The sequence below is a fragment of the Arvicanthis niloticus genome, chromosome X, assembly GCF_011762505.2.
Source record: "Arvicanthis niloticus isolate mArvNil1 chromosome X, mArvNil1.pat.X, whole genome shotgun sequence".
Taxonomy (NCBI): Eukaryota; Metazoa; Chordata; class Mammalia; order Rodentia; family Muridae; genus Arvicanthis; species Arvicanthis niloticus.
Window position 1 is genome coordinate 24,587,396 of NC_047679.1, and position 13,958 is coordinate 24,601,353.

The following is a 13,958-nucleotide window of genomic DNA, read 5'->3' on the forward strand; positions in this document are numbered from 1 at the left end:
CATACTTTAATAAGTAACATACATTTTCCTTGGCTTTGAACCTTTTTTCTTCTTTCATTTTCATTTTCTTTCTTCCTTCCTTCCTTCCTTCCCTCCTGCCCACCTGCTTTTCTTTATTCCTTCCTTTCTTTTCTTCTTTTCTTTTCCTTTTCTCTTTCTTTCTTTCTTTCTTTCTTTCTTTCTTTCTTTCTTTCTTTCTTTCTTTCTTTCTTTCTTTCTTCCTTTCTTTCCAAAAGGTAGCCCAGGTTGCCCTCAAACTCACTGAATAGGCAGTATGACCTGGAACTTTTGATGCTCTGTTTCCACCTCCCAGGCACTACAATTATAAACATGCATCACTATACCTGACAGCTGAGTCTTCTGCTCTGTTCTTAATGAAACATTGTTTTGGCTCATATAGTGGCACAATCAGAACAAGATGGCATGGTGTTGACGCTTGAATATGGACCCTTGTCTTCTCTCCTTAAAGAATGTTGCTGTTCCACAGAATCTAGTGAGTTAGTTTTAAAATGATACTTATGGAATAAAGGTTTTTACTTCTAAACACCAAAGAATGTATTTTCGTATTTTCTGTATGTCTGTGGTGTATGTGGCTGTATGAATGCGTTCACATGTGTGACTAGGTGCACATGTGTGGATTCATGAATGTCAGAAGACAATGTCCTGCTCTGTCATTCTCTGCCTTACCACTGAGGCAGGGTCTCACTCTGGCCCAGGAAATAGTTTCGGTAGTCAGGAAACCTCAATGATCCTCCTGTCTTTGCCCCACTACAGTTTGGAGGTTCCAGGTTAGAGTCCACATTCTCAGGCAGTAAGTGCTCTAACCCACGAAGTCTCATCTACTTAGACTTCAGAATTACTATATGTATTTATTTGTGTGTGCGTGTGTGTGTGTGTGTGTGTGTGTGTGTGTGTGTGTGTGTATGCACCATATGTGTGGAGGCACATGTGTGCAGTGCCATGGTGCACACCTGAAGGTCAGAGGTTAACTTTGTAGACTCAGTTCTCTCCTTCGACCTTTAAATCGGTTCTGAATATCAAAGTTGGGTTGACAGGCTTGCTTAGCAAGCACTTTCACCTGCTGAGAGCCATCTCACTAACCCCCAAGGGAGTTTGTTTGTACGTTTGGTTTTCTACTTCTTATTCTTTATTTGTGTATGTTGGTGGTAGTGTTTTGTGCCCATGCATGCCTCTGTGTGTGTGTGTGTGTGTGTGTGTGTGTGTGAGAAAGAGAGAGAGAGAGAGAGAGAGAGAGAGAGAGAGAGAGAGAGAGAACAAGAGAGAGAGAGCGGGAGGGAGGGAGGGAGGAAGGGAGGGAGGGAGGAAGAGAGAAACAGAGAGGGGGAGGGAGGTAGGGAGAAAGGAAGGGAGGAAGGGAGGGAGGGAGAGGGAGAGGGAGGTAGGGAGAGGGAGAGGGAGAGGGAGAGGGAGAGGGAGAGGGAGAGGGAGAGGGAGAGGGAGAGGGAGAGAGAGAGAGAGAGAGAGAGGGAGAGAGAGAGAGAGCACATGGGCCTTGGCTCTTTTGTGGAGATCAGAGAAAAGCTTTCAGTGTCTGTTTTATTGTCTCATTATGATCATGGGGTTGAACCAGCTGCTGCATTAATAAATTTCTTTCATTATTTAAACTCTTATTTTTGTAATTTTGGTTGTGGTTGTTTGTTGATTTTCTTTCTCGATTTTGTTTTTGTTTAGATTACTGTTGCCATAAGCGTTCAAAGGGGTAGCCAATATCCTGAGGCAGGAAATAGACATTGATCTCTGCATGTTTTTAATATCCTAGCTGTTTCTGGGCACATAACTATTGATCTACTCAGACAGAAGTCAGTAAAATATGGGATGACGCAAAATAGAAATGTGTTCTTGTTCTACTGATTCATGTAGGATGCTATTTTGTTTACTTGGTTTATCTTTTTGTTGTTGTTTTATTTTTGTTTGTTTTGAGACAGAAAGAAGTAGGAAGGACTGATGTCCCTTTAAAATTTGAACCTATTCTATTTGATTATCACAACTGAATGTTTTTATTCTTTTTACATTAAAACACATGGGAAAGCAAAATATTTCTGTTCATTCTGCAATATATTCTATTTTGACTTAACCATTTCTCTTCCTTTTCTTTTTAAGACAGGGTCTCACTAAGTAGACCCGGCAGATCTCAAACTCACAGAGCTCCAACTGCCTCTGTCTCCAGAGTACTGGGAATAAATGTAGGTGTCACATGGCAAGTCAGTTGTTTTCAATCAGAGCGATTTTGTCCACTGTTGACTATTGAAAGTACATGAAGACATTTTTGATTATCACAAATGGGAGAAAAGAAACACACTACTGATAGTAAATGAAGAGGCCACTGATGCTGCTAAGTCTTCTAGAAATTTTAGGAACATCATTTGGGTCACTAACTAGTAACTTGTTCTTCTTGTCTGTAGTGAAGTTAATAGAAATAACCCACGCTGGAAAAGCAGGAGTTAATAGGGAACCAAATGTGTGTGCCAAAAGTAGGCATGTATAATTACTCACATTGTAAAGATGGTATAATAGATGCTAGACAGATGGGTCAGTGGATAAGAGTCCTTGCTGCTCTTGCAGAGGACCTGAGTTAAGTTCCAGAACCCAAATGGCCATGGTAGCCCACAACTGTAGATAACTACAGTTCCAAGGGACTCAACTTCCTCTTCTTATCTCCTTGGGCACTGCTCGAACATGGTTCACAGACAGACATGAAGGGCAAACACACACATAAAAATAAATAAAGCTTTTTTAAAAAAGACTGTAGAACATCATTTGGGGGGGTTGTTTTTGAAAATAGTTTAATTTACACAATATATTTTAGACATTTTAAATAATTTACTTTTATTTCTATACTGAGCCACATCCCCCATTCTCTTCTGAAGGGGTCTCCCAGTTGTTGTTTCTCTACTTGATCATGGCTTCACCTCTATTTTTATGTATTTTTTTTTTGCATAAGATTTCCTGAAACAGAGCCCTGAGAGCTTGTATTTGCCTTTAATCTCAGTCACTGTTGCAAGTCTGTCTTATTACCATGTCCTTTGAGGAAACTTTCCTTTGCTTCTTTCTGTACAGATTTGTAAGTAGTTCATGTAACCCAGACACTTTTTGTTCTTTCCCTTTGCAGTGTTCTCAAAGCTCTTGGTTCACACTTGTATATCCATTTCTTCCCCCCACGTGATTTAGTTTCTGGTTCTACAAAAGTCAAGCTTCTCCAATAGCACATGTTCAGTTTTGCACATCATAGCCCAGGAGTGTCTCAAAATTGCACATAACTGAACTGACTTCTTTGAGCCAAAAACTGAAAATTCTAATAGCTTGAAACCTTGGAGATGAAGGGCAATCCCATGACTGACATTGCCAGTTCATTCTTTGCATCAGTACTCACAGTAAAACAACTTCCAGGATCCTTGATCAACAAGGAACACTACAAATTTAAAGTGATATCTCTATTCCATCTATCCCAATTTTTTATTAAAAAAATTTATACAGTATTTTTATCATATTCTTTCTTCTTGCCCAACTCCTCCAAGTTTCTCCCCACCTTCATGTTCTCTCTCTCTCTCTCTCTCTCTCTCTCAAAAAACAAACTAGAAAATGAAAATCAAAACAAACAAAAAATGAAAAAAAAAAAAAAACAAAAGAAAACAAACTACCTGAAGCCGAACAAAACCAAAAAGCATGGAATCCATTTCATGTTGGCCAACTACTCCTGGGCACTGGGCCTGCCTGAAGTGTAGTCCTATGCTCATTTTTAGGTGAGGATCTTGGATACAAGGACATTTAAAAGCTCATCAAATTTTGTAAGTTAATCAATAGCTGTAATCATGATGAACTTTGTCTTATTTTTCACAGGTTAACATTTTTGTTAGTCAGAGAAAGTTAATCACTACTGCTTGGGAATAAAAATTAATTCAGAGAAACCATTAAGTAAGTGAAATTTTGCCAACTTTTTTAAGGCAGGATTTTTTTTTTTAAGTGAGGTCCCACTATGTAGCCCTGGATATCCTGGAACTTACTATGTAGACTAGGCTGGCCACCCAAGTGCTTGGATTCAAGGTGTGTGCCACCATGTCTGACTTTAAGACAACAATTTAAAGGACAATTTGTTCAATGAGTTTGTGTCTCCCTTGGGCATGGAGATGTTATAATGAATTTCATCTACTAAAAGCAAGACTTAACTGAAAGTCTGTCCTATAGGTGCATCTGTTTCCACTGTTACTCAGGAGTGTTATGCAAGGATTATAGAGGGACATTGTTTTGGATTTAGAATCTACATGAAGCCCAAAGAGCCATGCCATAGCAAAATGGAATGAGTCCTTGGAAATGCCGTTGACTACCCTGGAACTTTAAGGAAGCAAATGGAGGTCAACTTTTCCTAAAAGGCCTAGACACTCAGCTGATGTAGAAAGTGTAGGCATCTCCTAAAGGTCACTCTCTTCCTAATTACCTCATATCATCCTCATGAGTCATAGTCTAGAGGTCTTGAATGGGTTTGTTTTCTCAGCCAGTTAAGGAGTTAAAAGTCAGGGGAAATCTCCAGGCAACGTTGGGACAAATCTCAGACACAGCAGACAGTAACGGACAAAATCATCGGTAAAGAAAAGACTTTTAGTTGGTGTGAGGAAACACACACACACACACACACACACAGAGAGAGAGAGAGAGAGAGAGAGAGAGAGAGAGAGAGAGACAGAGACAGAGACAGAGACAGAGACACACACAGAGAATAAGGGACAGAGAGACAGAGAGACACTCTACAAAGTAGAGGGAAGACTGGAGAAGATGAAGTCCAGCTGTCCATGAGGGCTGGGGATTTTAAAGGTCTTTTGAGATGGGTCTTTCCCCCCCAATTAAAAGTTGATCAATTTGAACAAAGGCGGGGAGGCTGAGAGCTCCACATGTCTGGTGTAAACAGATTGATTCTCTTTTGGCCTTGAACTTGTTGGACAGGAAGGGAATCCTTAGTAGTAAGAGAAAAAAGCTCCCCCCCCCCAGACAAGGTCTATCTGTGTAGTCTTGGCTGTTCTGGCACTTACTTTGTAGAGCTGATTGGCCCCAAACTCACAGAGATCCAACTTGGGGCTTTGTTTTAAATTGCCTGTCTTTTGTCTCTCTGGTCAGGAGGATGAGGAAGAAGCCAGCTATCTTGGAAACTCGCCATCATTATTGTCTGGTCATGGCCTCTCTTCCTACCTGTTTGCTTCTCAGGGAGTCTGTCTAGCTCCTTGTCCCCAGCAAGGAGTCACAAGTTTCCCTCAGGACAAGAGTTAAGAAGTATGCTTTACAAAACCTAAAACTTGATTGGTTGATATGAATACTGTAAAACCTTAAAATAATTGTCATTTCCTCTGTTCTGTGGCCTTTTTAGAAACTTAGAACCGAATCTACTTCACACCTTCAAGTACTGCTCTGAATCTGATGGTTTGCAATTGGATGCCTTTTTTCTCTTCATTGACCCCCTCCCCGAAATCTTTAAAGTAATCTTTCTCTTTCTTTAAAGAAATCTTTCTCTTGTAGAATGTTGCATACATTTTAGTAGGCTGCTTCAAGTCATTTCTGAAAAAATGAAGGACAAATAATGCTATCAAATTCAAAGCAGTCATTTTTACAGGGTGAGGCAGAAACAAGCAAACAAAAAACATGTCTGGCATTTTGAAAAATAAATTCGAGTTCTCAGGGCCAAGGTGAACTTAATAAAAATGTTTTGTTAAAACCTATTCTTTAAAAAAGAAAACAACTGTTCTTTAAACGTGGCAGTGGTAGCAGCAGACACCTGTAGTCCCAGCACTTGAAAGGCAGAGGCCTGGTTGAATTTGAAGCCTGGCCACACAAAGAAACTCTCTTTAAAAACAACAAAATCCTTGTTCTTTTCTCTGTGCTGCAAGTCAGGATTGTCACCCCACACAGTAGCAGACTGTCTTCAAGCCACAAGACGGTGGAAAGTGGAGGAGAAGGAAACTCATTTTTTAAAGTGATTGCAAAATCTTGACAGCTGATACATGGAGCTAATCTTTGTGCCACGGAGGGAAAACTTGTAACCCTCCACACAAATGAAAAGGGGGATATTTTCAGTGAATGTTCGTCGAGAATTTTATTGTGTGAGGGACTGTAGTAACTACTATGAAAATGATCATCCTCCCCTACATATACAGCTGGAGCCATGGGTCCCTCCCTAAGTGCTTCCAGGCTGGTGGTTTAGACCCTGGGAGCTCTGGTTGGTTGGTATTGTTCTTAGCTAGCTTTCTTATATGGCTCAGAACCACCTGTCTGAGGAACAGTGCTGGCCAGAGTGGGTTGAGTCTTCTCATATCAGTTAATAATCGAGACAGTCCTTCACAGACATGAATACCAACAGATAAACCTGATAAAGGCAGATCCTTGAGGTTTATCTTGATATTTTAAAACCTAAAACAAATGTATGCGCCATAGCAAATAAGTCAGCAGTTCATGTCACGATCACTCAGAAAAATCAAACAAGTACCACTTGATCCTAATCTTTGGGCTTAGTTTAAAGCACATTTATACCATAGTGGAGACGGGAAGATGTGGTCAGACGGAGCACATCTCCCATTACCACTTGTGGGGAAAATGAAAATTTATAATTTGGAACCCAAATTATAAATGGAGTAAGAGTAATGTCGGAGTATGGGGGGCTTCAAGCAGAGATGAAAGCGTGATGCAGTCTCAACAGCCCCACAATATGAGGGAGAACTGGTGTCTAGGAAAAGTCTATAAAGGGAACACACCAGAACTAGAAGGGCAGTATGCTTACTCCACATACTTGTCTAGCATTTAAAGCCTGCTGAGAGGCTGGAAGTAACACTGTTTCAGTTGGCTCCCAGGTCTGATTAAAAGGACATGAAAAGGAGTTGCGAGGTCACAGTTCCACCACTGAACCCTACCACTGGGCAAGTTTCCTATCGGTTTCTGCTCATAAATTACCATTATGCTTTGGTTAGGCAGAAACACGGAAAAAAGCATTATCAGGCTTTTTTTTTTTTTTTTTTTTTTTTTTTTTTTTTTTTTTTTTTTTGGTTTTGTTGTTGTTGTTGTTTTGTTTTTTTTAGCGGAGCATCTAGAATTTGGACTGTTTTCAAGAGAGACTTTTGGGTGTCCCTTTAAAAGAGAGGTACTCGATCTGGCGAGAGATGGGCAGCCAATGTGGAACCCACAGCAGTTTTGGGAACTTATGTGGTGCGTCTAACGCAGGAGGAGGACATGACGTGAAGTGACCCAGCCAGGCTTGGGCACCATGGTAACGGCACCACCCGTAAGAAGAGGCAGGTGGTACAGCCCAGAGGAAAAGGCGTAACCTAGGCGTCGGAGGGAGGCGGGCTGGTGACATGGGCGTGGCCTTAAGCTCAAGCTTGATAGCTTGCCTCTGAGGGCAAAGGCCTGGGCAAGTTAGTTCTGGCTGTTACCAGGGTCCCGTCAGTCCTTTACTTGTAGAGCCACGGTAGAAAGTCGGAGCCGGAGCGAGCCGGAGCGAAAGCTGCCGCTAGCCCGGCAAGCGCCACCAGGGCGGGACTTCCGGTTTATGGGTCAAAAGGAGGCCAGGTCAGGGGTCAAGATTTCGCGTAGCGGCGTGACGTAGAGGCGTAACCAAGAGACGCAGGGAACAGCATGCTGGGAGCCCCGCGGAGATTGAATTCGGTAAGTATGGGAGACTCTATGTAACTTTAGCAACAGGGTAGCTTGGCTTGTCTGAGAGGACAAGGACTACCCCTTGGCTTTTACACACAGTATCTTGCGAGACCTTGGTCCAGGGAGAGCAGTAAGATATAGGCCCAAGAGTATAGCGGAGGTCCAGCCCGAGCTTCTCCAAGGAACCGGTGGGGTGTCGGACAGCTGGATCCCAGTGCATTCCCTTCTATAAGGGGTCACTAAATGACCTCTGAGGATTTGATTCATTTAGGAGATGAGGACACTGCATTTCTAGAAACCGAGGCTGAAGAAGCTGGAACTCATCAGGATCTGCATTATTGATGTCTGGAAATGAATAACGCCATCTCCAGGGTAGGCATCGGTAGCACAGTCTGTGTCTGGAACACAAATCTGACCCTTTTCCACTTCTCAGTTTCTTAATATCTTTTTTCTTTTGTGCCGTACTCCAGATCGAGAGAAGAGGAACTTGCAAAATAGTGAATGGCTTGAATCCTGGTGACAGTTGGCATTAAAAGCTACTGAACTGAAGCTGCTGGAAACTCGTAACTGTAACTCTACCTCGTTTGTCTTTTACTGAAAAAAAAAAAAACCAACTTGAGAAGTACTTGGATGGGTACATCTTAGTTTGGATAATCTCTGAAAACTACTGTTGCTTTTTCTCCTGCTTTCTTTACTGTCGGTCTACCAGTCTCTCCTTTGCTATCCAAAAGTTTTATTGGCGTGTGTAAAACAATCAGTGGGGTTACATATGTACCTGAAGAACTGTGAGCGTGACTAGTATGTGCAACAAAGCTTTTCTTTTTGAAACCTTTAGCATGCTAAAATTATGCAGAAACTGAAAAACTGCAACCAGTTGCAAGTATCTCAGAGTCTAGTGTGGCCTGTTTGAGGCTTTCTTTTTTGATAAGGAGGGTCCCTACACTTCCTTTTCTTTCTGTGGATCTCAACCTGTCCAGAGGTTGCATTTTAATATTTGCAAGCAGTTCAGGGTTAATTCTAGCTGGCCAGTTGGTATGTACCTTGCTGTGAACATGGAAAATAGGGTGAATTAGTAGATGGTTTTTCTCACACCCCTCCCCATTCCTTTCTTGAAAGTTATATCTGTTGAGTTCTGCAACTGTAACATAGCTATAGCCATTTTGCTCCATGCCTGCCAGCTACTTCATATTGTTGCTGTAATATGGCTACCAGTCATTGCCACAGAAAAATAACTTGACTCAAAGCAAGGTCATGCTGACCGTATACCTAGTTATGTTCTGAGGTTATGACGTTTGTTAATCTTAAGAAATTCCACAACTATAAGCTTTGCCAATAGGACCTATCAATTAAAGAGCAATATGAAGTGTTATGTCAAATAGCTTGATTCAGAGCCGACCACCAGGCAGCACTTCCAGCACCTGCAGATGAGCTCATTGTGGTTTTAGAGGTTTAAGACTTTATAAGCTGGCCCTAAGAAATGTTTGGGGTTGTAGCTCCCAGAGTCTGAGCTGTGCCCCTGACTGGTCAGTCCTAGGGTGTGTGTTACTAAACCGTCCCTGTCTGACTGAGATTGGTGTTCATGAAGTTTGTGAGGCAATTCCTGAATCCTAACAATATCCAGGTCCTGATAACGCCATGGAGAAGGGAGTGATTATAGTAGGAGATTGATGTATTTATAAAGAGATAAAGAGAGTATGTTCTGTGGGTGTGTGGAGAGGTATGGGGGAAGGGGATGTCTCAGCGGGCCCATTCAGAGGTATCTCTTTCCCCTGAGGGACCAGTCACACACCAGTATAGTATAGAATAGAGTTTACTCAGGGCATGGGGAGAGGAGCCAGGAGGGTAGTAGAGGCAGAGAGAGTAGAGAAGTAGAGGCTGGTCATGACCACATGGAGAGGGGGGAATGGAAGGGGGAGGGGCGAGGGGACAGAGAGAAGCTAGAGGCAAGAGATCAAGAGAGAGAGGAGGGGGCAAGCAATCCCTTTTATAGTGGGCCAGACCTACCTGGCTGTTGCCAGGTAACTGTGGGGAGGAGTATACCTGGCTGGTGCCAGGTAACTATGGAGGTGGAGTTTAGACAGAATACTAAGAGGGATAATAATTTTGTTTTCAATTATGGGTATGTGTGTAGGCTTCTGCATGAGTCCACTAAGGTGAGAAGAGACTGCTAGGTCACCTGCAGCTGGGGCCACAGTTATGAGCAACCTGACATGGCACTGAGCCTGGAACTCACTCAGGTCCTCTGGAAGAGCCTTTGACCATGGAGCCACCTCAACCCCAGGAGGTAATTATTCTCCATTGTATGCATCTTCCTGAGCATGGTAGCTGTTAAGGGGCATTTCTGACCTATCAATAGTACCTTCCCCAAAGTGATCACATTCAAAAGGGTCTCAAGACATGTCCAAATCTCCCCTGAGAAGGAGAGCAAAATGATGCTGTTAGAAAACCATGAAGATAAGAGGGTATACACTCGGGCTTGTGTATATGTGAATCTTGGTGAGTTTAATGAAATGGCTAATATCTTTTAAATGATTAATACATATCCATTATTGACAATGCATTAGTGTTTTCAAACATTGCTTTGCTCTAAGAGTCCAGGTTTCTCAACTTCATTGCAGTTTATTAATTAATGTAGGAAAAGGAATACTTGATGGCTTGAAAGTGCATCATGAACATAGTGACACTGTCAGTTTATTTTCTCAAACATTGATTGTGGTTTCACTGAAAGGAATTAGCTCTGACAAAAGCAAATTTCTGGCTGCTGGTTATGCCTACACCCCACCTAGCCTGGCTTATTCAGAACACCGGTACTTCATGTGCTTAGACTTAAAATCGAAAAGCTCGTGTTTATCTAGTTACTAGTGTTTATGTGAGTGGGACTTTTCTGTGGCTTATCATTATTATTTGTTTTTACCTATGGAAGTTAAAAGCTGAAGGCCTGAAATCAGAATGTTCATATTAGGATTGTTTGTTGGTGCTGGGTTTAGTCCTAACAAAAACAAAAATTAATGGCCCACAGATGTAGAATTTTACTTGATTAACTTTCCACATTGTAAATCATGTTCATATTTCTAAATTGTTTTGAAAAAAATAATGTACAGTAGGCCTTATTAGGCTTTCAGGATGCTACACTGTCTCAACCTATTTTTACCCAGGAAATATTATGGTCTTTGCTGTGCCCCTGAGCATATGTCCTCTTGTGATAATGCGCCCTTCCCCTGCTTAGTTATAAAGACAATACCCATTGGTTCTGGCAACTTCATTGACGAGGAAGACCTGCTATACACTCAGGACCTAGAATGACCAAGAATGTGGAACCTCAAAGAAAGGGAAAGTGCAAATCCCTTTGCTAGTTCCCACAGCTCAGAACTCAGTGTTGGCTACTGTTTCTAGTAAGAAGATTGTCAACATATCTCCTTCTGATGTTTAAATCTGACTTGTCAAAAGCAGCATTAGTGAGAGGGAGAATCTTATTCAGAAACCAGCATTTCAGGACATCCCTGAGCACTGTGCTTGTATTTTTTGCTTTCTGAAAGTCATCTTTAGTTGTGAACACAGATTGTTGCCTGCTATTTTCTTAGATAAGAGACTATAACTGGTGACTATTCTGACTTGTAATTTAATGGCTTGCATATGTTAGTTACTACTGAAAGTCCTAGTCACCTAGAAAAAAAAGGTGTAAGGTCCTAAACTGTAAGGAAATAAATTTTCCTTGGCTATTAATAAGATATGACAGGTATGAGCTAGAGTAGGAATAGTACAATATAATGTTACTCCATGATTATTAATGTTCATGGTCTCTGTACCTTTAGAAAGAAGTGAAACAGGGCTCACACCTCGGACCTTAGGGAGGCCAAGACAGGAGTTCCAACACATTCTGGGCTACATAGCTCTGAAACACTTTCTCAGACAAAACCAAACAGACTTGAGTGTGAGTCTCTGAAATATAACCACAAGTCACTTGTTATGTACAAGTAAATTTTAATTTTGTTAAACTTTTATAACTGTGCCTACTCCTTGCTATATGCATGTCATACATTTCCATCGTCAGGGAAAGTTTTATCTGATGACACTGCTCGGTGTTATGACTGGATTACTAAGTTCTCCAAGTTTTCCAATTAATTTTGAAGGCTATCAGACTTGGAGAGCGGTAGTAATAGCAGGCTTGTTTTATAAAGTCTTCATGAAGAATTCTGATGGAGGATGGCGTGCCCTTTCATCAGCTTTCCAATAACCTTGAGAAGCAATATCTGGATTAAGAATTTCTTGAGTTTAAGGCCACCTGCGGCTCCCTGGGACTAACATGAAGCCCTGGAGCACAGGAAATATAGGCTTTATTTCCTGTGGTAGCAATGCCATGTAATCCCACTATTAGTCAGTTCAGCTTCAGAGATTCCACCATAAACCTGATAGTCCAGCAAGGTGATTGTGCTTCTTTGTCGGTAAAGCCTTAATGAGAGCCTGCGTACTCCATTGTTTGTTCCCTGTCTTAAGGCCAGAGCCTACTAAGAAGGTCTTTGGTTCTGTGGGAAAAGGACAACCCTCATGAAAAAGATAGGATAGAGAGCTGGTCTGGCAGGTGGGAGTAAGCCACAATGGTCATTCTCAGTTTTTTAGGTTAGAAGAGAAGAAAAGAAACTAATTATGATAATTCATTGTTTGAGTTTTTGAACCAGGGTCTTACTATATAACTCGAGCTAGCTTGGAACTCATACAGATTTGTTTGCCACAGCCTTCTGAATACTGGGTTAAAGACATGCACCATGACTCCTGGTAATATATTTTATGTAAACTTGTATACTCAGGATGTTGACCTCTTTAATGCATAGTCAGTTTAAGAATTACTTCTAAGTGAGTTTTAAAAGCAAGTCTTTATAACCTGGTGGGTGTGTTCCATTTCTAGCACCGTGTGCTTTGGACTGACCAAGGAAAGCATCAGGAAGAAACCAGGGCTTGAGAAGGAAGGAAGAAATGGGGTGAGGTAAGTGGGACTTTAGTACAGTAGTCTCTAGCTTGAGTACACTGGGCAGTTTCAGGAATCTGCTGAGAGTCAGGACACAGATGTAGAGGGCTGCGAGTGGAAGTGTCATAGGATGGCTGGCATCTAGAGGCCTGAGCTAGGTTGGCTGTCATGGGCAAGGAAAGGAAGAGATGAGCCTGAAAGATCCTTAAGGAAGAAGTAATGTAGCGATCGTTGTGGTAATGGGCAGCAAAGTTAAAAGACAATCAGACGTCTCTAGTGATGCTCGTCATCTACGCTCTGTGAGTCTACAAGTTGGGGTGTGTTTGCTTTTCAGACTAGAGAAGGGACATTACTAACAGATTTTTCATGGCAGTGTACCTTTGCTCACTTCACGACTAATAAAAGTCATGCTTTCCTTTCCCTTTCCCACCTATGTGAAAAAAAACTTTGGTTAGACCATATCCTATTTTGAAGGAAAATGAACAAATAGGAGATTGTTCCAAACTGCTTCTTGTTAAGGTAGAGGAAGAGAAGAAAGGAGGGGATGAGAGGTTTTTTTGTTTTAGAAAAACAAGCCATTGACAAAAAGCAGATGAAGAACCAAGCTGCCTCTATCTTAAATTTAAAGACTACTTTATAGTAAAGACAAACTAGGTTCATTCCTGTTTATGATTAAGTCTCTGTTTATCTGAAGGATTAGGTTATGCCCCACCTGTAACTCTAACTACAAATATCCCAGGAATGACAATCATGTCTTTGTTTCAAAAAGATGTTTATAACCATCTTGCAGCCCTGCCTTTGTTTCAAAGGGTGATATGAGCATCTCTGACTACCTTGTTCTGCCCTCCTCCAACCATGTCTTTGTTTCAGGAGGGACTAACTTCTTATCCTTATGTTCTGCTTCTTACACCTCACCTATTTTGACTGCCAAATCTTCCATTTGAAAATCTGCCATCCTTGAGCTATAAATAAAAGTTCTGTGTTCCTCACATCCAATGCTGACCTCTGGAACCCTGCCTTAGGGGGAGGCAGCCCATGTACATGAATAAAAAGCTTGCTTTAGTTAATTTGGTCATGATGATTTGTGTCTGTAGTCTTTCTCCTTCAATCTTTGAGATTAACACTGGATCCACCAAGAAGTTGGAAAGGAAGTCTTCCAATCAGTGTCTAAGTTAGTAAAAGAGCAGATGAGTATGGGGAAAGAAACTACAAGTAAAACTGAACCTGTAAGTCAAAGGGCAAATATTGTGGGAAATATTAGAAAAGAGTCTGACACTGTGCTACTGCCAGTAACTCTCTGCCCCGGTGGGCTGGCCAGCTATGCACTCTGACTGACAGCTCCAAA

At 41.6% G+C, this 13,958-nt stretch overlaps 1 long non-coding RNA gene across 6 annotated transcripts in view; it reads left to right on the forward strand.

Annotated features, from left to right (window-relative positions):
• The first annotated feature begins 7,325 nt into the window (after nucleotides 1-7,325).
• The window catches only part of LOC117695230 (uncharacterized), a 34,908-nt gene continuing 28,275 nt past the window's right edge, over nucleotides 7,326-13,958 (forward strand). For 2 of the 6 annotated variants that reach the window (XR_013106081.1, XR_013106082.1), the window contains exons 1-5: nucleotides 7,327-7,659; nucleotides 7,922-8,022; nucleotides 8,121-8,284; nucleotides 9,782-9,934; nucleotides 12,554-12,631. This is a non-coding gene — a long non-coding RNA (uncharacterized LOC117695230). Of the gene's footprint in view, nucleotides 7,660-7,921; nucleotides 8,023-8,120; nucleotides 8,285-9,781; nucleotides 9,935-12,553; nucleotides 12,632-13,958 lie in introns of all 6 variants that reach the window. The other 4 variants (XR_004604587.2, XR_013106079.1, XR_013106080.1 and 1 more) reach the window with 4 other exon arrangements.